The 25452-nt window shown below is 42.9% G+C and overlaps 1 protein-coding gene across 1 annotated transcript in view; it reads right to left on the reverse strand.

The window, feature by feature from the left end:
- The window catches only part of NTRK2 (neurotrophic receptor tyrosine kinase 2), a 215783-nt gene that overhangs the window by 120425 nt on the left and 69906 nt on the right, over window positions 1-25452 (reverse strand). The window lies entirely within an intron of this gene.

The raw sequence follows: 25452 nt of genomic DNA on the forward strand, positions 1-25452 counted from the left end.
TAGATGGCAGCAAGAGATACAGTGAAACATTTAGGCCTCCTGCACACGACTGGATTAGCATTGCGGAATCTGTAATGGGTGTCCGCTTCAGGGTTCCGAAGCATATACCTTCCATGACATGCTATGGAAAAGCGCTTTTTCTTGCATGAGTGGAAAACAATTGCGATTTTCCGCTCACGGAGGAAAAATTGCAGCATGCTCTACTTTTGAGGGGATTCCGTGCAGACAGCTTCCATTGAAGTCAATGGAAGCCGTCCGACCCGCAGTCCTTCTGCAATGACATTGCGGAAAGGTCGCAGATTCGATGTCATCACTAGGCGATGACGCAGGAAAAGCAGGGGCTTAAAAAAAATAAACATCTGTACTGTGCATTTCCGACGGCTTGCCAGCCAGACCATCCGCAGTGCGGATGGCCACATGCACGCGAAGAAAAAATGCAAGGTACATGGGAACACCGACTATGGAACAAGATTGGATTCTGCTGCAGGATACCATATCTGAAATCCAACCCGGTCGTGTGCAGACGGCCAAAAGCAATTGGCGGAAAAGTATTACCAGTATTAGTGTATCTTGACGCCACCGGAAGTGTGGAAGGTGACAAGATACAGTCTACTTGACAGACCGGCCACTCCCCCGTGTCACGTCCTGGCACTCACTAACAGCGCCTTAGCCGGCGTTGGAGTGGGCAGCGTACCAGGACAGCGAGGGAGCAGCGGCAAAGCTGCTTTCCCGGCCGCCTGCCTGCATTGTGCAGCGGTGGGGGAGACAGAGTGAGCGGCGGCGGCACAGCTGCTTCCCCGTCGGGCTACCTGCACTCTGCACAAAAGGAGTGCGGGACCTGCGGCCCTGACTGTCACTGAGGGAGGAAGGCAGGGGGATGTGGAGGCTGGAGGGCAGCGGCAGACAATGAGGGAGTGGCGAGTAGGGGCGCCAGAGCCGCTTCCCAATTGCCCTCCCTGCACTGTGCAGCGGCCACGGACACACAGGGAGTGGAGGACCTGCGGGGCTGACAGGGGGCTGGAGGCCAGCGGTGAGACTAAAAAGAAAGGACCTTATAGGCTTGAGCCAATTGGGAGCTAGGGGTGTGAGAGGGGCGTTCCTCCTGTCAAACCCCTACCTTCCGGTGGCGTCAAGATACACTAATACCAGTATTACCTACATATGATCCAACACCGCCAAAAGTTAAAGGGGCTCTTCAATCTATTTTTATTGATGACCTATCCTCAGCATAGGTCAGCAATAGTTGATCATCTGGAGTCTGCCGCTTGGGAACCAGACTGATCAGCGGTTCCGGTGCCCGCTTTCACTTGCAAAACACAAAGGGTACAGAGTGGAAGCAGATGGCTCCAACCCTGGCGTAGTGGCCAGCACTGGTAATTGCAGGAGCAGTTCTCATTTATTTTCCTCCATTATAACTGTTAAAACAAATGAGGAAGGAATAAGACAAGCCTCTGGCACACTACATTTGTGATCGCATGCGCTTCATTTTTACACGGACCAACAATACGCGTGAAAAACCTCATCTAATGTGCTTTTTCTGTCCGTATCATGGCTAAGAAATAGGACACGTTAATGCATGTCAATGCGCGGTGTCCATGTAACCCGAACAGCGCACGGATGAGTGTCCATGTGCTATCCAAAGCAAGCTGCACCTGAGCCTCATGGACGCAACTTGCCTTCAATGGAAGTATGCACCTGGCCGAAGAGGCAGAGGAGAAGAGATGCTGAAAATCCATAGGAACATACTTTTTTTACATATTCTTCATACTGAAGAATTTCAGTCTTTGTGAATGGTGAAATCCACGGTAAATCAGTGGCTAAGTTTGCATGTATATCGAAATTAGCTAATTGTCTAATTTAAATTATTTTTAAAAAGTACTCTTAATAGTTATTAATAATAATAATAATTTTAGCCAATATATAGTCAGCAAATATGACAAAGAGGCTACAAGTTTCATCCACAGATTGGAAAGCATATTCTAGTACTGAAAGTTGTACTTTTGAAATATTCTATTATTAGATATTGTCCTAATATAGAACTTCCTTGAGTTCCACCACAAAGAGCAACACTCATTTTAAAAGCCTGGCTTGTTATGCTTTGCTTAATGTGAATGGCTGTACATTATATAGATCAATAAACCAAGAGCCGAAGTGTTTGTGGACAAGAAAGCAACGTTGTTCTTCGTTGATGGAGATGCTGATTACATGAAGCCCTAAAATAATGGACTTTATATGAATTCTCCATAGCAGCCTTATGTAATGATGACTGCTGCACAAGTCAGAAATTGCTACAAACTGTCCTAAGAATTTACAAAATAACAGCAATACTAGTACTGCAGTATATTCTGACTATTGGGGCTTGGATGTCCAGCAGAATCTTTTAATATAGGAGTTTATAGCTACTCTAGAGGAAGAGAAAATGACAATTCAGGACACTCAATAAGAAGACAAGTGTCCTGTATATTTTATTTTAGAAGTAAAAGTCCATTGACATGGTCTAACAATCCCGCAAGGACATTCGTAGGGATGTTTGTTGGCCCAATCCTCGAGCAATGTGAAGCCGCATCGGTTTGTTGACAGACGAGGAAATGCTCGTTCATCAGCTGATTACATCTTTTGCGCACCGGAATAAACTATTGTTATTGGCAGTGCACCTCTCTGTGACAGGGTATGTGCTTCGGAAAATGAAGGTCTACCGGTCTGAAATGTCTCTACATTGCTAATATGCTCCAATGGAACCAATACATAGCAACATTGTAAGTAAGGCCAAAAAAGACATAAGTCCAACCAGTTCAGTCTATTACCCCCCAATGTTGTATAACAGCTGGGCGCTCCGTGCAGAGAATAGCTGGATGCAGAAAACAAGCGGGGACACCCCACTTGTCTTCTGCATCCTCCACTCGGAGCGCCCGGCTGTATAACAGCTGGGAACTTGGAACAGGGAACAGCTGGATGCAGCTAGCCGGGCACTCTGAGTGGAGGAAGCAGAAAACAAGCGGGGTGTCCCCGCTTGTCTTCTGCATCCAGCTGTTCCCTGCTCCAAGCGCCCAGCTGTTATACAGCCAGGCGCTCCGAGCGGAGGATGCATCTGAATACCCCAATGCAGAGGCATAGCTCAAAGCTTCTGGGCCCCAAAGAAAACCTGTAACAGGGCCCCCAAATGTAATGCTTTATTCATAGTACTGGGCTTCCTATATGGAGAAGAGAGGCCTTATGGGCCCCCTAAGGCTCCTGGGCCCAGGTGCAACCGCATCCTCTGCATCCCTTATAGTTATGTCAGTGCCCCAGTGTAAATCATTGCTGATCCAGAACAACGTATTACGTTTGCTATATGCTGGGTAAATACGCCCATGTGAATGAGCCATTACTGTGATTTTACTGTAACTAGCTTCTGATTATTATCAATTATAATGGCAATACTAATTATCACCATCATTATAAAGATCGTTCTGAAAGATAGGAAAATATCTACAGTGATCGCCAAAACAATGACACCTTCCAGGGTCAGACCTCGGAGGGATTGCAGATCAACCCTAAAGAGTTTCTCCATAAAGAAATGAGATTAGCATGATCATTAGCAGCATGTAAACAGCAATGTGTTGTTAGCCAAACAGCGCTGGGAGCACTCGTTGCATTGTTCTCAACAAAATGCCAACCGAAAAACAAGTAACAGGTTAATTGCATCTAATTTATAGTCCCAGAGCCTCTTTTTGCAATTTAGTTAATTTCTTGTGGGAAAAGATAAACAATTTACTAAATGATGCACAACCCTTATAAACATAATGAAATATATAATTCATTAACAACTGGAGTCTGTAAATAAGTCTGTAGTTAACATTAAATGTTTCATTTCTAGGTTTACCACAGGGATACTGAAGAATAGCATGCAGAGGTGGTCTATCCTACTATTATTACATTAGCTGCAGCTCAAAGGCTGCCAACAGCTGCTACTTTGCTACATGATGGCACAGTACAAATTGCTGCTAGGTTGTATCTATCTGTCTATTTATCTACCTGTCTACAGTTGCAATCAAAGTTATTCACCATCCCTTGCAAATTAGGTTTATTTGCAACATTTACAAACACTCAGCTGTTTGCAAAAAGCCAATCAAACAAGAACAATTTGAATAGATCAACAGAACTAATATAACAAGTGGTTTCTCCAAATTCAACACAAAATGCCACTTTTAATGACTACTGCAGTTACTGAACTATTCAACCCCCTGAATAGAAGTCTTCATAAGAGCACATACTTGCAAATCAGGTGTTGTCTGAGGCACACCTCATGCAACTAATCAAGAGTTTCATTAGTTACAACAGGTGTGCTTGAGATAAAACACATCCAATACATGCACTGGCTAGGGCTTTGTTGGCTGTGATGTTTAATTGCATGTTAGACATATGGCTAAGAGGGTGGTCCAAAAAGTTAGGAGAAGAGATCTTTACTTTGCACAAACAAGCAAAATGATACAAAAAAAAGAAAAGGCTATGAAAATTCCTAGAGATGCCGCTGGAAATATATAATTTGCAAGTTCAAAGTTAAAGAAACTGTCTACACCTTCTGGACAATGCAAAAAGAGGAAGCTATCACCAGCTGTTAGAAGAATCCTAAGGAGGCAGATGGTCAAAAAATCTGGAGTGACTACAATAGACCTGCAGTAAGATTTTGTGGCAGCAGGCACTAAGGATTCCATTTGCACAGTGAGGGTGCCCTTTACACTGGCGATGAAATCGCACGCTTTACCAGTGTTGCAAAATTATGAAGCCAATAGCTCCCTTCAAATGTGCAATGTTTTAACGCTTGCAAGGCAGCGTGAAAACAAAATCGCAGCACGTCTATTCTTTTTGTGATCTCACCCAATGTTTCCAATTGGATGAGAGCTGTGACCAATCACAGGCAGCGCTCAGCCATTTTTTAACGAATGGGTGAGTGCTGCCCCTGATTGGTCACAGCGCTCAGCCAATCAGAGGCAGCGCTTCAATTTCCGTCCACCTCCCATTGAGTGCAATGCAATAAAAAATGATCCATCTGTATGGTACTGGTGTATTACGTCGTCACCAGAAGTTAGGGGTGGCGACATAATACAGATGTCTTGACATGTGGGTAATGTCCCCAGCATGTAATTGGACACCCGAAGTATCTTGGGAGCCAATCCGGAGCTAGGGGTTTGACAGGGCTGTCCCTCCATGTCAGGACTGTCCCACCCCTAGCTTCCGGTGGAGTCAAGATACACCAGTACCGATCTGTTTTGTTTTCAAAACTGGAAACAAAAGCGCATCAGTCAGCATTTTTGATCCAGCGTAAAAAAACAGAATGGAGACGGAAAATACAAAAATGGATGCAAACTCAGGATCTTCTGCCTCATACATTTCTCTGGGCTTGAAAACGGAAACTTTTCTTTCCATTTTGCTGTTCCCACGATGGATCAGGAAAACAGAAAGCAAAACGCTAGCGTGAAAAAGCCCTAACGGACATATTACAGACATTTATTATAGACGTGAAACTGGCCAAAAGATGATATGATTAGTCAGCATTCTCCCCCATCTTAATTTGTCATTAAAAAGTCTAGAAAAGCTAGCTAATAGAGATGAGCGAGCATACTCGCTAAGGGCAATTACTCAATCGACCATTGCCCTGCCTCGGGAGCAAAGATTTCGCTGCCGGCGGCGTGCGGGGAGCAGCGGGGGAGAGCGGGGAGGAACGGAGGGGAGATCTCTGTCTCCCTCTCTTTCCCCCGCTCCCCCCTGCTCATAGCCGCAACTCACCTCTCACCCGCGCCGGCAGCCGAACCGTTTCTTCCTAGCGGGGAAATACTCATTAAGGACAATGCTCGATCGAGCAATTGTCCTTAGCGAGTATGCTCGCTCATCTCTACTAGCTAACTATCTTCATGGGAGCGATAAAGGATGCCATTGGGGTTGTTGTCCTACTTTTTCAAGACAAATCTTTTCAGCTTCAGTGAAACATTCAGATAAAGGGGCTTTTCCGTGACGGATTTCTTTTTTTTTTTTAACAGCCATGGAATAGTATATAGAGAAAAAGCCATACTCATTTCCTTTATTGGCTCTAAAAGTTATTTATTTGTGCGACATATCCATACAACTTACTGTCATACTTGGCAGATATGTATTTGCTCCTAACGTAAAACGTCATTATGACCCACGGGGTTTTATGGCACACTCCTGCTTAATAGATCGGATATTAACCTTTTATGCTAATCTGTAAGTCTTTTTATAGTGGTTAACTGCTGTGACTTGGGTCCACACAGGGCAAGGGAAGCCAAGCTGCTTCTACTCATGCATAAATGATTTATGGCACATGGTAAGTGCAAGGTGAGGTTTCATAAAAGCAATACATGGCTGGCTAATTCTCCACTAATTTCTCTAGCTTTGTTAATAAGCACCATTCTGTGGACCTTTAATTCTCTAAATATGGCGGGGCAGCTAGTAATCAGAGACTAGATGGAGTTACTGGCCATTGACATCTACAGACTGGAGGCATTTAGAGTCTTCTCCACCATAATGTTTTATGACCCATTGAAAAGTCATAAAGCATTAATGGACTTGAGACCGAGCTGCAGTATAGACAAGAACGGCTTTTAGTCACCAGGCGTAATTTTATACAAACACGGTGGGTCATGCCGCAGACATAACGTAGGGATATTATCCACAGCAACCAATGACAGCGATGCTTTTTAACGTGTGAAAATTAAAGGCTGAAATCCAATTAGTTGTTTTTTTCATTCAAACTACCCAGTTAGTGTTCTTTATGCTCTATAAATGTGGCATCTGAAGATCCATCAGTTTTGCAGTCTCTGACAACAGCCCTGGGTGCCTTACAATAAAGTTTTTGAAACAGCATATTGGTAGTTTTTAAAGAATTAAAACCCGGTGGTTAAAACTGACCCTAAAATTTGCTTTTTAGATGAAATAGTGCTTAACTTGTCCATAGTCCATAGTCATTGTAATATCAGCAAATACCTACTTGGCAGTTTTAGGCAGTTTTAGGCTAAAGGCTCATTTAGGTGGAACAAATGTCGGGCAAACGATGCCCGACACTCGTCCCTGCATACACTCACTCTCATGCTGTTGCACAGGAGCTAGTAGTGCTGGCTCGTTCACAGAGCCACCAGCAGGGGGGCGGGGAGGCTGCAGGAGATTTCTCTCCTCGCTCTCCCGTGCCCCTCTCCATTGACATAACATAGCGGCCATTCACTACTGAACTGCTGCTATTTACACTGAGCGATCAGCTCATCGTCCATCGTTTATGCAGCTATGTTAAGTCAATGGAGAGGGGCGGGGAAGAGCGAGGAGAAAAATCTCCTACAGCCTCCCCACTGAGAGCCAGCGATACTAGCTCCTGTCCAGCAGCACAGGAGCTAGTATGTGCGGGGACGAGTTTCTGGCATAGTTTGCCCGACACTCGTCCCGTCTAAATGGGCCTTTACTGTACTACATAATCAAAGAGTTACGGCCCCTTCAGACGGGCATACTGCATGCGTTTTTGCATATGCAAAAATTATGTGCGCAACACACCGAGAATAGAACCCATTGATAGCAATGGGTTCATTCACATTATCTATTTGTTGTGCACAGGAAAATAGGACCTGCTGTATCTTTCTGCATATTTGCGCACCAAAGAAGTCTATGGGAGTTGCGCAAATGCGCATGCAATAGGATGCGTAATACCCTGCACAAATCCGTAGGGAAAAGCGCACACCAGGACCTCATTAGGCTTTATTGCCAGTTAAATCCAGAATGGGGTGTGTCCCCAGCCCATGTGAACATGCCATGACTGCATAAATACGTACAGTAAAGAACGCAGATACTCAAGCAAACAAGCCTTATTCACTGTGCAAATACATTGCACTGAGGCTAGTGTATTAGTGCATATGCTCATATGAAGCCTCCCTTAGGCTTCATTCACACGAGCGCATAAATGGCGACATTTTTACGCTCGACCGATCTACACGACTATCTGAGGCATTGGTTTCTAATGCATTCGTTCACATGGGTGAATATACAGCGCGTAAAAACTTTGGATCGTCAAAAATAGAACATACGCAACATAAATACGCACCGGCGATTGTATGGTGGGCAAAAAGATAGTTCTGGAACTATCTTTTGCCCAATATACGCTGGCGGCTTCCATAGACTTATATGGGAGCTGGACAAAGAAAGGGAGGAGGAGGCATTCTAGCAGCGTCCAACGTTGCAAAAAGCTTACAAGTGCCTCTATATAGGCATTGGAAGGCACCCCGAGGATTTTAGCAGTGTGAGGGGTTTCTGGGTTGTAACATATTTTTTCCGCTAAAAACATTGCTCACGGTCATGTGAATGGGCGAGAAAATGCTGTTAATGCCAATATACGGCGTGGACGAGAAAACGTAAAAATCCTTACGCTCATGTGAAAGAGCCCTCAGGGTGGCTCTACAAGGTTCAACTGTTATCTGAATTGTCACTTGGAATAGTTGCTAAAGCATATGAACAACTGTAGTTTCTATGCTTTTACACAAAGCGATTGTTGTTCACGTGTTCATTTCCATGAAGCGCACATCTCCCTGCTAGGTAGTTGGCTCGCCATTGAAAGACAAACCATTGCCTGTTTACATCAGACGATAATTAAGAATTAACCAGCAACTATTTTTAGGTGAGCTAAAATGAATAGCGAGTAGTGATGACATTCTCACCCATCACCTGGTTGGTGGCCGTGTTTTCACGGAATAACTGTTGCTTATATTTGCCCTTTTTTATGACAATTCAGACAATAGGTATCCTATGTAAAGCTATCATTATCAAAGGGCTATACTACCAGTTCTAGTCAAGAAGCAGTTACACGGTCTAATTTCAGTTGTGGTGTAGCCCTAACACAAAATGACAACTTAGACTTCTTTCACACAGGGACCTACACACGCAAAAATCATGTGTGTAAAAAAAGTCAAGGCTATTAGAACCAAAGGTTTCCTATGGGAACGTTCAGATGTAGGAATTTTATATGCCCAAAAAACATCTGAACTGTCCAGTTGGAAACCATTGGTTCTAATAGCCGCAAGAGCCAGGAGTCAGTAACAGGAGGTCTCAGTTTGCAGTATGGATGGATGAGGCGAGTAGCATAATCAGAAGGGTAGCCAGGGGTCAGCAACAGGAGATCTCAGTTCGAAGTACGGATGGAGATGGTGGGTAGCATAGTCAGAAGAAAAGTCAGCAACAGAAGGTCTCAGTTGAATAGCAGAGGAGTAGGCAGAAGTAGAGCTTGGTCAAGGCTTGGATCACAATAATTATGCTCTGGTGCAGTGGCAGGGTCAGGATTTTATAGTGAGCCTGATTAGAAGCAGGGCGGGGCCAGGACAGGGAGACAGGAAGTAGATTTAACAGGAGCAGAGACAATGCTAGGATCAGCAGAAGAGCTTGTCCAGCAAGCTGGATATCTCACTGGGGAGAGAAACTGCCCGGAGCACAAGAGGTCCCAGGTTAAAGTCCTGACTGTTTTTGTTTTACTTGTACAGCTACCATTCACCCTCAATGGCTCCCATTACTTATGGAGCTCGAAACTAATCCATTATCAAGTAGGAGTTCTCCATTGCCCACTGGACAGTGGAAATCAGTCACTTGACAACGGATGGGTATTGGGCTCTATAAGTAATGGCAGCTATTGTGGGCAAACAGGTGGGGAGCTATAAAACAAATAAAAATATACGAGAAATCAGCAGGCAGTTGGCTGTAAAGATAAACAACACGACCCGCTGACTGGTCCTCTTTAATGGCACTTCTAGTCACATTCCCTAACAGAAAATCTCCAGACAAACCAATTCTGTCAAATCACCTAAGCATACATTATAATAATGCCCGATAGTGTAAACCATTTTCTTAGGCAAATACTACTAAAAATTAGTCTGAGCCGCTCAACAGTGGCAATCATATGCTGCAAATTGTCCCCACGTATAATGTAGAGCCCAATCACCCAATCAACTCAGAAGAGGAAGGGAAGGGGAGCCATATTGAAATGTGGTCTCTACAAGGATGCGGCCCATGCCTTTTGGTAAGCCGATTTCCCTTTAAGCATCATATGTTTGTCTACTCCATATTGTGCAAATGATCAGAGAGAGGAAGCTTTGAAAGTGCTCTTCTTACGGCATCTCATTTTCAGAGTCTACTGTTAATTGAACATTAGCCATCAATTGAGTCTGGGTGCATAACAAATTCAATTTAGGTGGCTGTAGTGCAGCTTAAGTGGATAGAAAGCTTAAAATGCAGCATTCCAGTGTTGGCAACGTACAAGCTAAGAAATATATTTTAATAAGAAGGCATGATACATTTTAATTAAACTTTTCCTGAACACAATTACTATTTTTACTCCTGAGACTTTTGTTAAAGCAGTTTCCGTACTTTACATAGTAAATGCCTCCCATATAAAATTATATGGTATACAGCCAAGGACACTTAATAAATCGGAAGCACCAGAATCTATTAACATAGTGCTAATGCCAATCATAAATCAAACATTTCAACAGGTATACATGCGTGAAGAATTCAACACGCTGTTAATATAAAGGGTTAATGCATACAACGGCCCAGACATTACTAGGACTCACTTGTGGCTGTCCTACTGTAATGACAGAGCGGTGCGGTTACCATAAAGTAGAAAATAAATCCCACCCTTTCATGTGAAATATTTTAGCAGATGCTTTCAGACTGCGCAGCAAGAACGGCTTTTAGCAATATCAATGTGTCTGGGTTTAGGTTTAGACTAATAAATGTACTATCTCCGCTGCTCGCTCTGATCTGTACTGAAGGTTAATAGGTCTTTGTATCTGGGGTATGGCGGGTGCAGTCTATGGACTATGTATAGGACATTGTTCCCATAATCACACCGGCTGTTGTGTCATTTTATATTGTTGGGTGGACAAAAATAAGGAAACACTGTACGAAATGCATGCCTTATAATCGGTCTCTACATGTCTTATTGAAATGGGATTTAAAATCCCATGTAATATAAGTGCAGGTAATATAACACAGATGCTGCCGGGCAGATGTGAACATCTCACTGAGCAATCAGGTTCCATTGGTCAGGAGTTTGAGCCACTCAGCTGCTCCCAAAACCACCCAGAGCAGGGCAAGAGGTGGAGTAAACACAAATTTGGGTAGGAAAGCTCTCAGCCAGACAGGAGTCAAAAGGGTAGCTCAGTACTAATGATTAAAATACCATGCATTTCGTAAAGTGTTTCTACATTTTTGTCTACACCCTGTGGGGTTCAGACTATACGAATATGAAAGCTCGTAAAGATCAACATTTAGGGTTCCTTCACATGGGCATATTTACATGTGCAATATACAGAGAATAGAACCCATTGATTTCAATAGGTTCGTTCTCATGCCTTTCTTTGCACATTTTCTGCATGCGCAACTATAGGACTTGCTCTCTTTTTGTGCGCATTTGTGCACCAAGGGTCCCCATGGGAAGTCTATGGCAGGTGGCTAATACTGGCTGTTTAAATTAAATCAATAAAAGGAAAATTGGGCTAATTCTGTTGTATTAACAATTTTCTAGGTCAAAAGAGTTCAGCCTTAAGTTCACAAATTGTAATTTTCTATACGTCATTACGCCCCGTTATGTACAGCGGCTAAACGAGGACGGGCAGCACTGGAGAAGAGAAAATTCTTTAGTCGATACTCCTAGTAGAAGTCATTCCACCCTTATTCCTTGCCTTTTAAGTTCAGAGGGGAACAATGCTGGATCGCGGGAGTGGGTGAGTATAAAAAATACGTCCCCCGGCTCCCCGTCACCTCTGCTAATAGCACCATAACGTAGTTTCACAACAAGTCCTTGAATAGTAATAAAGATGACATGCTGATGAAGCTCCCTAGGGCATAAAATATACACGTGGAATGCGCAGAAGATAGAACCAATGGATGTCAATGGTTTCATGCTCATTAACAAACCCATTGCACAAAAAAATTGGATGCGCTCTATCTTTATGCAGATTTTGCAGCAAAGACCCCCATAGAAGTCTATGGGAGGTGTGCAAAAATGTGGGCAAAAGCACAATAGGGTAATGAAATTGTGCATACTGAAATAAAACTGGAAGAAATTGACCGAATACATGCCACAATTATAAAGAACCAGAATACCTGCGTCTTTACAGACTACCAGCGGATATTATATGATTTGTACATAGCGCAGCTACTTCTATGTGATCCTGCTTCTATGGGAACAGAGGAGGCCACAAATAACAATCCTACACCCCTTAGAATTACCCCCAAGTTAAAACAGGAAACACTAATTTTGGCACAGAGGCATATCCATCTGTAATCTAGTTGTACCGATCCTCATTGGCTGATCCTACACCTAGATATAGAAGTGACTCGCTCGGCACTCGGCTCCTCGTTGCTTTCGAATGGTAGAGTTTGGGTAAGGCGGGTGGTTGGGATTGTTCCCTTGATGGTTTTGAGCAGTAACATATGTATGAAGCATGTATGAACCTTCATGCATTTTTAAAAGTATCTATTCTGTTCGTTGGAATCAGGATGCATTTGTGTCTGCGACGAAGAGCGGTTGCCATGGCAACTCCTTCTGCTGCTCGCTGCCCACTGAATTCACTATACAGTTCACTCTCTGTATCATCTAGAAGCCAGTAATCACTCCTCTGCTGCAGCCATTATGTTCTCTCCAATGTAACAGCCCATGCTGAGGTCACAGACACGAAAATAGGGAAAAATAGGGAAATCTGTCCCTAAACCAATCCAGACGCAGGTATTTCACCATTTACATGTATGAATGTAGCGTTCAGGTCCTTGCTAGCCAAAAGGCGTAAACTGGGTGCCACCTGTGAGAGATACACGCATAGAACGCAGCCAGCATGCAATGACATTGTGTACTGGCTGCGTGCCGCCATGTAATATCTTGGCATGTATGCACCCGTGAAACACGCCTACAAGTATCTTGCACATGCAAAACCCACAAGCGTAATACCGTATACCGAGCCTAAATATTTCCCCTATAGCAGGGTTTCCCGACTCCAGTCCTCAAGGCACACTAAGGGCTCATGCGTTAATCCTGCAGCGTTTTACACATTACAGCCCATATTCTCGCGTATGGGCTAAGTATGGCACTGCGCACGCCAAAAACCATGCGTCACAGACATGCACAGTGTGACTTTTTTTTTTCCTGCTCCGCTTTAAACAGAGAAGGGATATGTATGGAAACACTCCCCGTATGCAATGTATTGTGTATGGACAGCGTATCATGCGCAGCCCACACAAAGGGCTGTGTATGATATGCAGAGATATAGAGCATGCTGCAATTTATTTCTCTTATGTATTGATACGCATGGTCCACACACCGGTGTGTATGGAATAATGAAAGCCCATTGACTTTTATTGCCTCCAGTCACCGCGTATCACACGTCATTGCAGCGGACGCGTGATATGTGTTGAAAACATAGTTGTAGACATGTGCCCTAACAGGTCATGTTTTCAGGATTTCCTCAGTGTTGCACAGTTGATGTAATTATTGTCAGTCCTCAGACATTGCCACAGGGGTTCTTACTACCTTGTTTCCCTGAAAATAAGACCCACCCTATAAATAAACCCTAGCATGATTTTTCAGGATTTTTAAGGGCGCGGAATGATTTTTCAGGATTTTTGAGGGTCTAACAAATTTGTCAACTTTCTTTCATTCTTTGTTTATTATAAAACCCAATAAAAAGTATTGAAAAGAAATGTAAGCCCTACTGCAAAATTAAGCCCTAGTTACAGTTTAAAAAAAAAGAAGGCAATTTAGATAGTGTCCAGGCAGCTATGCACGTTAAAAAAAGTCTTTTGGAGCAAAAATTTATATAAGTGTAGGGTCTACTTTATGACGTGTCCATATGACCTTAAAGGGCATATAGAAAGGGACTGTCTTCATGACTCAACCTGTTTTTGGCCAAATGCCCTTAAAGTATTTTGACCAAAAAATGTAAAAAATGGCGATAGATCTTTATTACCAATTATTGTTACTTTCAGAAATCTTGGTATTAGTGAGGCAGTTGAATTGGGAAAAATGTATGTTTACGCATTTAAGAAAGTAACTGCAATATGTGGTAGATATATATTCAGTAATTAGGACAGCATGGCGCAGTTAGTATATATTTGTATACTATATAGAGGGCGAAGAGCTTTAAGACATTAAGACACTTTCCCTTTCCATTAGTTAATGAGACCAGCTGTGCTGCGGCCCCGTACAATCCCCGGAAGAACAGTCGCACTCCATTCCTTAATGTGACCAGCTGTCCATATGGCAAACTAAGCACTTACATACTACATTCTTAGAATAGACCAACATAGCGATATACCATAAGCCATTATCGTGTGCATAAAGCCACCACCTCAAACTGCATATTCTTTGACAAATTTGATAATTTGTCAACCAAGTAACCCAGTAGCCAATAGCCAGAGAGCCATATGCATTGGGCCCGTGAATCAAATGTAGGTCAGATCCATCTGGTTATAGAACCCACGTGTAGACTATAGCAATAAACAGTGCAAAATACTATAACTAGAGATGAACGAGCGTGCTCGTTTAGAGCAATTACTCGATCGAGCATCGCTTTTTTTGAGTAACTGCCTAATAGGGCGAAAAGATTATGGGGGCGCCGGGGGTGAGTGGGGGGTTGCGGTGGGGAGTGGGGGGGAAAGAGAGGGAGAGAGAGCTCCCCCCTGTTCCACCCTGGTACCCCCAGCTCCACCCCGCCGCCCCCTGGCGCCCCTCACATCTTTTCGCCCTAGTAGGCAGTTACTCGAAAAAAGCGATGCTCGATCGAGTAATTGTCCTAAACGAGCATGCTCGCTTATCTCTAACTATAACCCCTGTGACTTTTTTGCCTTAGGCCGAGTTCACACGGGCATATTTGTGCATGAAAGTTTTTGCGGGTAATATGCAGAAAGTAGAACTCATTGATTGCACAGGCAAAATAGGTGCTTGTGAATGAACCTATTGCAATCGTGTCACACAAAAAAACACCAAAAACAGCATGGTCTATTTTCCTGCACATTTGCACAGGAAAAGATCACATCTTGCACTCACTAAAGAATTTGGCCATTTCAGTGGCTGGGTACATCACACGTACAAAAAGTACAATCAAAAATGCAGACAGTGTGTAAACACATAATTTTATTTCCCCAAAAATGCGTGCAAATACGCTTACACTCGTGTGAATCTGGCCTTATATGCAGTAGATGAATGGCAATTACTTGTGTTTCCATGCTGCGGTAATCACAGGCATCCAAGATCCTGCCGACCCATGGCAGCCAGTGACTCTGTGATTTAGCCTGAAGAAGGGCAGCAGTATAACTGGAAAATCATGCAGCCATTGGGTGATGTCAGAGGGCAGGCTTTTTAGACTGATGCGGTTACTAACACAGCATGGAAACACAGAATTCGGACTCGCTCACATTGGCGTATGTGGCCCGCGTATTACACACGTATTTTTCATTATTCCTTCATAGATTGTAAGCTCCTGCACGCAGGGCGCTTGGATTGCTAGAATTGTTCACTAGTTTACTACCGTATGTAATGTCTGACTCTATCTGTACACTGGCCCCCTGATTTGTAAAGTGCTGCGAAATATATTGGCGCTATATAAATAGATTATTATTATTATGATGCTGTGATAAAAAGGATCTAAGCAGCAGGCGCTGAAGAAAATAACCGTCAAGTAAACATCACCTAAAAACATTTGTGTTTTACATTTAACGGGAATCTGCCATGACCTTTGAGCCCCATAATACAGTTTTAGGTACCAGTACTCAAGAAGGAGACATCAGGTACAAAGACGGGCAACTAAAGTAATAAATCGAATGGATGGACCACAATACCCAAAATTGGGCTTATTTAGTTTAGAAAATAAGGCGGTTGAGGGGCGACCTAATAACCTTGTATAAGTATATCAGGGGACAATACAAGGATCTCTACCATCATCTATTTAAACCCGAGACTGTGACTGCAGCAAAGGGGCACATTCTACGTCTAGAGGAAAGAAGGTTTCTACACCGGCATAGAAGGGGGTTCTTCATTGTAAGAGCAGTGATCCTATTGAACTCTCTGCCTGAGGATGTGGTTATTGCAAATTTGATAAAAGAGTTCAGGAGGGGCCTGGACACCTTTCTTCAGTGATATAATAATATATGTTGTAATCATTAATACCTTCAGAAGAATCGGTGGTCCAGGGTTTATTCTGATTGCCAGATTGGAGTAAAGAAGGAATTTTTTCTCTTAATTGGGAAAAATTGGCTGCTACTTCATTAGGGTTTTTAGCCTTCCTCTGAATGAACATTGGGAGGTAATACGCAGAAGTGGATCGACATATGTCTTTTTTTGGCCTTACATACTATGTTACTATAATGTAGTCAGAGATCAGGGAGTCCAGGGAGCTGTGCTTCATACTCACCGGGCACCCCCATTCTAGTGTGGTGTCCCTTTTTTGCCGGCTCTGTGCACGCGCTCTCCCATTCATCTCTATGGAAAAACACGTGCATAGATTCGGCCGAGAAGAGTCACACTGTATGCGCCTGCCAACTACGCAGGGACTCAGTGCTGCAACGGGGTACCTGGTGAGTATGAAACACACCTGGACTCCCTGTTCCCTAACCTTTGAGCCCCATAATGCAGTTTATGGGGCTCAAAGGTCATGATGGGTTCCATTAAAGGCGATAACTGTGTTTAATTGAAAAGGTTAAACAATGCTGGATTTTTTCAGTTAATCTTCTGCTCTCAGAGAACGATCTAGAGGATCTGCTGGTATGAATAGTCAGTACATTGCAAGCTGACTAGATCTACGGATAGATTAAGGTTCTACTGGCAGCACTGGCGTAACTATGCAGTTGCACCAAGGCCTAGGAGCCTTAGGGGGCCCATAAGGCTTCTCTTCTCCATATAGGGAGCCCAGTACTATGAATAAAGCATTATAGTTGGGGGTCCTGTTACTGGTTTTGCATTGGGGCCCAGGAGCTTCAAGTTACGCCTGTGTTAAAGGGTTAGGAGAAGTTGGGGGGCTTCAAGATAAACTTTTGCACCTGGGCCCATGAGCCTTTAGCTATGCCCCTGACTGGCAGGGTAAAGTTTTAGTTCCCATCCAATGTTCTCCGGTGCTATCAGATCACTGGGAATAACCTAGGAGCAGTGCATTCGCCCATGTCAACCAATGAAATAAACGTTGTCACGCAATGTTAGAAGATGAAAGAAAGTAAAGGAAGCTGGATTGGTCGTCTTCACTAGTTCACATATTCCTGAACCTGATACCTATTATCATCTAATAGTGTTTCATTAGATTTATCTGTCTGCACAATTCACTAGAGGGGATCCAGTGTCAGCTATGTGACGTTTATCATGCTTTTAATCCATCTGATTTTCCTATTTTCTCATCTTTATTATCAGTTGAACAGTTGAACTCGTCGATCTGAAATATAGGAGGAAATGGACGGCGTTCTCTGGAGATGCATAGCTCAAACACAAGTCCATAGCAAAATATCACCAGATGTGTAGAGCAACGGAAGGAGAAAGATAGATTCTTATAGGAAAGCCACTTCTTGCTAGCAATCAAACATTTTGAAAATGATTGGGGCACTTTAACACTCAGAATTAGAAAATTAGGGCGGCTTCACGCGACAGTATTTGCACGTGCAATACGCAGAAAATAGAACCCATTGATTTCAATGGATTAATTCTCACCAGGCTTTCTTTGTGCATGCAATGAAAAAAAACAAAAACGCAACATGCTCTATTTTTGCGAACATTTGCACACCAAAGGTCCCATAGAAGTCTATGGGAGGTGCACAAATGCAAACTCAATATCCGCCCAATTAGGCAATAGGCTGCACAATTCCATGGGGAAAAAAAAACATCTGAACCTCAGGCTAAAGAGACATTAAATTTAAGTTAATACGGACCAAAATAAGACATGCTGAGTTTTTCTTCACATGCATGAATACGCGTGTGAAGAACAGTGTGTGGATGCAAATGCAAATCAATGGGGTGTCAGCTCTCTGTATTACGTGTGTGAAAAATATGCACATAATATGGAGCGCAGATATGCCCGAGCATTAAAAAAAAAGAACGAGAACCATAAAGTAAAGACTTCTACTTCTCCTTTCTTCTGGATCCACATCTGATCCTCAAGCAACTTCATCAAAAACTGCAAGTGCGCTTACCAAAAAATGAATCCACCCTAAGGGCTCCTGCACATGAGCGTATGTGTAGATAAACTCGCGAGAGGAAGATGTCATTGGTCTCTGAATGGGGTGTGATCACGTGCTTTTAAGCGCATGTTACTGTATATTTTGCGCAGTTGGGCCCATTCACATCGGCGCAGAAAACACCCGCACAGGCTTTGAACCGGCTCAGCAGCCTAATTAGTCCCCAGTGTTAGCAAATAACACCACAGTTAGTTTTATTGATCCTTGGGTGCACAAATGTACATAAAAATAGAGCATGTCGTATTTTTTTGCCTAACAGAAATGTGGGTGCAAAACTGTTCAATGTGAGGGAACCAACTGAAGTCAATGGGTTCTATCGTCAGCGTGTAGGAGCCCTCAAGGATAAAATCACATGCAGCAGATTTGTTGCCGAAATTTCTAGAACTGTCCCATTCATCTGAATAGGTCTTACAGAAATCCCCATGCTTGCTGCCAAAACAGCCCACATTCAGATGTATGGAGCTAAATATCAGTCCTGGCAATTTATGCAACAATTGGCCAAAGCCATGAAATCTTGTATAATCTTTCCTCTAAAATGAAAAGCCTGGGCGGGATAATGTTGCTAGAATTAGATCAGCTGGAAATGCAGTTAGTTTAAAAGGAACCTGTCAGCATGAAATCAGGATCGGTCAGTATGCACTTTTTAGATGCAGTTAGAATAGACCTCTGAGTCATGGGGCTGCTACGGGGCCATCGTCTCAGGGGGGCCGTCAGCCTATGCCTCCCTAAGTTTATTAAGTAGGGGAAAGCTATAAAACAGTATTCTCACCTCTTTTGTTCCACCCGTTGCTTTGCTCCAGTCCTTCCTCACATCCAGTTAGTGTGATCATGCACCAAACAGCATGTGAACACTGCAACCAATTCCTGGCCTCGGTGACCACTGCAACCAGTTCCTGGCCTCGGTGACTGAAGGTACAGGCCCAGGGGCCACCTGGCCCTTGTGCCCTCCCTATGATCCAGCCCAGCCTGTCCTTCATGCTCTATTCAGATTGATTGCTGTACATATGCACCAACCCACCACAAACGCACCAGTAGTTCTATACATTTAGAGCTCAGTCCCAGTAAAAGGATGTGATAGCAGCGGTCCCAGACTCCAACATGAGCACAAAATACCCAATGCAAAGTCTAATATTGCTCTCGTGCAGCGAATATGCCATTGGTGTAGCCCACACCATTCACAGGAGAATAGTTTCTAACTATCATTCTGTATAAAAAGGCAGACTATAAACCTAATTCTAATTCTTTATGGTCTATGAAGTCTACATCCTCATCGCCCCAGTAGCTGGAGAGCTTCCAAACCCAATGGCAGCACCTGTTCCTCCTGCTGATAGCTGGTCCACTAGTATACGTCTCTTCTTCCCCAAAAGTTACCGCTATAGCATTTTCCCTAGGTGGGACCATTGCAATATTCAATAGTGTGTCATAGCTGTTCCATATATTATATTCTAGAGATCAGGAAGACAAGCAGAGCCAACACTCAAGATGATTTTGTAAAACGTTTATAGACTAGGCATTAACGCCTTAAGACCAAGCGTGGTAATATATACAGTGCTTGGTCCTGGGCTTTATTCCTGGCCAATAGCAGAAGTACAGCACGGGATTAGAGCCTCTGCTCCTGCAATCAAGCAGGAGCAGCTGAGGACCTGGGGGAGATGGGAGAAGCGGGTTTTTAACCACTTCTGCCTTCTCCTTTCTATGCTACATAGTGTTCAACGTGAAGTATTACTTCCACTATGCAACCCAGTGATCACATGACCACCAGGTGCGTCCTGTTAGAGTAGAGTTGCAGTATCCTAGCAGACCCTTATTGGCTCTGCCAGTGAGTATTGTCACTACAGAGGGATGTTTTCCCTGTAACTGAGGCTCCTATGGATGCCCTGGCTACAGTGGAAAAGTATAAAATAATAAAAATCAAAGATCTTATATGATGTTATGAGGGACATAGATGGTAAAAAAAATATTTACAAAAATAAGTAAAAAAAAAAATTACAAAATAAATGTAAACATTCAAAAAAGAAAATGCCCAAAAGCCGACGCCAACCAAAACCATCGCAGTATGCGCCCTGTAATCCAAAATCATACATATTATACATCACAACATCCTAAACAAAATGAGGAACCCGTTCCTATACTTTATTTTAGTAGAAATACATTAGCTGAAAAAAATGATTTAAAAAAATTTAGTTTATTTTTATTTTTTAATTTTTTACCCGCAATAAGACTAAAAAGCAGGAAAAAAAAGGCAGTGAAAAAAGATATTAAAAAATAGCTCTATACATCACGTGAAAAAAATGCAGCAAAGATAATTTGGGGAGCTAAAGAACAAAAAAAATAGGGCAGTAAAACCACCACATGGGTGAAATCCCCCAAACACCCTGGTCCTTAAGGGGTTAAATTAGCTTAGGTATTAAGTATATAGTTTGCATTTTCCAGACTGCAAACTTCTGCAACTGACATCATAAGGGACCTTCCTCACGGCAAGAAATAGGCCACACGACACACCACAAGCCACGGCACCTGTGGATCTTGATGCAGAATTAAAAATTGCTTACAGCTTGCCTGCAAATCTGCATCAAAGTCCGCAGTTAAACGTGATGTGGATTTTGGCATGGCGTTGCGCAGCTGCGGATTTGGTTGTGTCCTGCGGCGTAATTCTGTCCCATGTGAAAGGTCCCTAAATGAGACTTGTGTCCTGCTGTATACTAGTACTGACTAGAGATGAGCGAGCACGCTTGCTTAAGGCTGATGCTCGAGCAAGCATCGGTCTTCCCGAGTAACTGATTACTCGCCCCTCCCCCCCGTTGTACCCCGCCACCCGCCGCCACCCCGCATTTGCTTGGACAAGTAATCAGTTACTCGAGAAGACTGATGCTCGCTCGAGTATCAGCCTTAAACGAGCGTGTTCGCTCATCTCTAGTACTGACTTCTGTATACTGCTCAGCTCCAGTCTTTGATCAATAGACTACATAATAATGGAGAATATTTCCTAATATCCCTGGAGAATAAACAGGTCAATCTGAGATGAATACCACAGAACAGAGCGGCCTTGTTCTCTGTCACAACACATTATCACATTGGATAACTCCACACAATATACATTATTAATCCTCCATGTGGATTTTAATCAGATGTATGCAAAAAAAAAAGAGAAAGGCGCATTCCTAAATTACTGCGCAACAATTGTTGTAGCTCCTACATGGCCATTTTAGCTCGACATCCACCTGAACACATTTGTATGAATATTTCATCTCTGACATGGTAGCTCCAAATGTAAAACGTGCTTAGATTAGAACGGATGGATGACAAGGGAAGAATTTGGGCAGAGATAATATTTCCTATGTAACATACTGTATGCATTTACTGTATCCAGCCTCCCACCATTATCACTACTCGCATTATGTCTTTACCAATGCTTTACTCGTACACAATTAGTCACATACAGGTGATAATAGAGATGGTTAGAAGTTGCCAAGTGTCAATAAAGGTACATTATTTGGCCCAAGACAAACTACAATATTCAGTGATTCCCACCTAAGAAGTTCCCCCATAAGATATTTTCCCGCCTAAGAAGTCGATTTGTCTTGGTCCCAAATTTTAGTCCATGAGATCAATGTAGTTTTTTTTCCACCCAAATTTTTTCAGTTCAGACATTTTTCCGCTGAAGTGGCATTTTGTAGCTTCCTGGGGGAGATTTTTTTCCATATAAAATGTTTTATACCAATTTATTTTACCAATGCAATCCCTAATCACAGCGACATGTGCATTTCTGTTTTATGTTTTATATTTGCTTTATATTTATATTGCTTTTAGATTGACATAGGTCTACACTGCACATGTGCTAAGAGAATATCCAGAGTTTTCTCCAATCAGAGCCCCTTGACCAATCCGGGAGCTTCTTTCACTTTCTAGGTCAGGTGAAGCAATGGGAGCAGGTGGTCTTGTTGGTGAGTACCTAGCATTCTCCCAGGTCCTCAAGCTTTTGCCCTGGAGTGCTGTGATTACTTTAATTTAAAGGCCCATTTACACGCAAAGATAATCTTTCAAACGATTGAAAGATTGAAAATTTTAGCGATCATTTTGCATAAACTGTTAATGAACACTAATGTCCATTAACACTTTATCATGTTCACTTGTATGTAAAAGGGCCTCCAGGAGCTGTTTGCAGAGCTCAGCATGTAGGCTGGGCTCTTTACACAGTTGCACTGTTCTTGCCAGGGCAGCCAGCAGAATACAATCTCCCACCACCCATGGAGAACACAGCATGCGGTTTGTTGACAGATATTTTATCTCTCTGCGGCTGAATGATGGATTTTAAGTTCACCTTAAAATCATTGTTCAAATGAAAAGTGCACGATGCCCGTGTTTACACACAAGGATTATCGCTCATTTGTGGTCCTTTGAACAAATTTCGAGCAATAATTGTTACATGTAAATGGGCCTTAACTCTGCTCTGGCAACATCTCCTAATTACCTCTCATTAGCATCACCACCTCTTCTCAAGGAAAAGCAGTTAAACTGTGGATTTTACCTTAAAAAGGTGGAAAATGTCAAAAAGATTTATTATTCATTACCATTAACCCTTTCCAATCCACTGTCTGACCTCTGAAGACATTATGATTTAAGGCTGTACAGCTCCGATGTTGGAAAACGCCCGTCGGGGTTCTCTTACTGTATATTGCCAGCCCTTCTGCTGTCGGAGTCTATCCAATATGTCACCTCATGCAGTACTGGCTTCAGCCAGCATATAGCGCCATTGTATAATGACAGAAAAAGAGTAAGCCCCCTAGGAAAACCAGGATACGAATTGGATTGCAAAGAGTTAAAAGCGTCTTAAGAGGGACTCTGCCTAATACATTTTCCCTCTAAGGAAGTTTAATTTGCTTGGTCCCCTGAAAAACGTCTTAAGTGGGAATCACTGTAGTTATTCCCTAGCTCTGTCTCTATCATTTCGAGGTACAGATCCCATGCAGCCCTGATGGATCCCATTGACATATCATCAGGCTTGCATTAGTTCCAGTACTTTTGATGGCAAGACTTTAGCACTACAGATGATACTAGTCTTGCTGTCAAAAATAAATACTGAAGCCCCTGATGGAAATTAAACGAGATATACATGATTAAAAAACAACAAGTAAATACATTTATAGGGTACAATGAATCCTTCTTCCAGTTCTATCCAGACCCTCTTACATTACAAAGAACTAAACAAAGTTTAGCAAGAACATGAACGAACAGTATTGTTGACTGTAGAAGGATAAGAATGGTGTTATATAACCAATCTATTTATATAAGCACTAAAACCTGAAGTCATACTAATCCAGACGAAGTAAATAAAACCTCTGATACACCTGAAGGCACCTCTCGGCAAGCAATGCCTGACATCTATGCTGTAGCAAGCAAGCGATGGCTGTGCTATAAGTAGCTGTCGCTTGGGACAGATTGTCTACATCCCACTCTACACATACAATACTCTTTAATTGACCACTGCCAGCTGAGAATAGAATTATTGCTTCAGATGCAAACATATCACAACCTCTATGAAAATATTTAACCCCTTAAGTGGCGGGTTTCCTACCACCCTGTCGTGCCCACCAGGGCAGGTTTTTTAAAATGGTCTAATCATTGAATTTCAACTAATTTTGCAGTTGTGTCTCAAGAGCCATAACTTTTTCATTTTTCCATTGACATGGCCATATAAGGGCTTGTTTTTTGCGGGACAAGTTGTGATTTTTTAAACAGGGGGGAGGAAAAAAAGAAATGGGGAAAAAAGAAAAAAAGGGGCCATGTCATTAAGGGGTTAAATAATGTATTAACTTCCTTCTCTGGGTCATTACGAAGCATGGATACCACATGTGTGATTGTGTTTTTGATTTTTTACAAAGTAAAGGGAGACAAGTGTTTTTATAATTTTTTTTATAATTTTTTAACTTTTTTTAAATTTTTTTTTTGTCCCTTTAGGGGACTTCCACAGGGACCCATCAGGACCCCTGATCACATTCCGGGGGTCCGATGGTGACAGCCCTTTACATGCTGCAGTGACAGCCCTTTACATGCTGCAGTCACATAGACTGCAGCATGTAAAGGGTTAACACAGCAGAGATCGGAGGTTTTCTCTGATCTCTGCTATAAGAGCTGGTGCCTAGCTGTCCTCTGACAGCTAACAACCAGCTCTCCCTGCCACAGAGACCATCGGCTTGCTTCTGACAAGCCGATGGTCTCTATGGCAACCTGTAAACAAACCAGTGCAGGAGATTGCCGGCATATCGGCAATATCTTCTGCTGGTTTTTCAAAGCCCTTGCTTTGTTCTCTGTGGGACTGTGCAGGCAGAGCACACTGTCACAGCTTGTGGCATTGTGCTCTGCAGCTCCCATAGTGATACATAGCCCGGAAATCTTCCGGGCTATGTTGCTATGAGCAGTGGAGCTCGTCCCGGAAAATTTCCGGGCGTGCCACTCAAGGGGTTAAAGGGAACCTGTCACGCTCCCATAGCACCATAAACTAAGTTAAGGAACTGTTAGGAGACGGAAATTAAGGTAAGGTACTGTAAGGTAGAAGAAAGCGAGTACAGAATGGCCACTTGGTTCATTTTTTCTAAATTGTGAGAAAATCAGTAGATCCCAGATCTGTTATAATATGTTTACAATATATTGCTTTGCTGAACACAATCACTTATTAACCTTTTCCAATCCACTGTCTGACGTCTGAAGACATTCTGATTGAAGGCTGTACAGCTCCGGTGTCGGAAGACATCCGGCAGGGTATTCTTACTGTATATTACTGGCCGCTCTGTTGTCGGGAGCCTCTCCAGCATTCCCCATACTGCAGTACTGTCTCTGGCCAGCAGATGGCGCCATTGTATAATGGCAGAAAGAGAAACCCCCCTAGGAAACCGTGAATCCAAAATTGGATTGCAAAGAGTTAAATTGCTTAGAAATAACTTGCTATAGTACTTAGTTCATAAGAATGTCAGTTTCCTGTCCTAGCTGGTGTTTCCCTGGGTTTTTCTGCAGACAACTGGCTTTCTTGCATATACAGGAAACATATCAATAGTCAATAACAAGTCAAGAGTTCATTGCTACGGGACATAAAAAGAGTCCACTTGTGCGAGTTTCTCTTCTGTGTCAAAGGACAGTGTTTTTGTAAGACGTGGTCAGCAAAATCAAACATGTTATTCACATCAATAGGAAATAAATCTACATTTTTTTCTGCACAAAGGGTCA

This window comes from Eleutherodactylus coqui, chromosome 5, assembly GCF_035609145.1.
Source record: "Eleutherodactylus coqui strain aEleCoq1 chromosome 5, aEleCoq1.hap1, whole genome shotgun sequence".
In the NCBI taxonomy this organism is placed as follows: domain Eukaryota; kingdom Metazoa; phylum Chordata; class Amphibia; order Anura; family Eleutherodactylidae; genus Eleutherodactylus; species Eleutherodactylus coqui.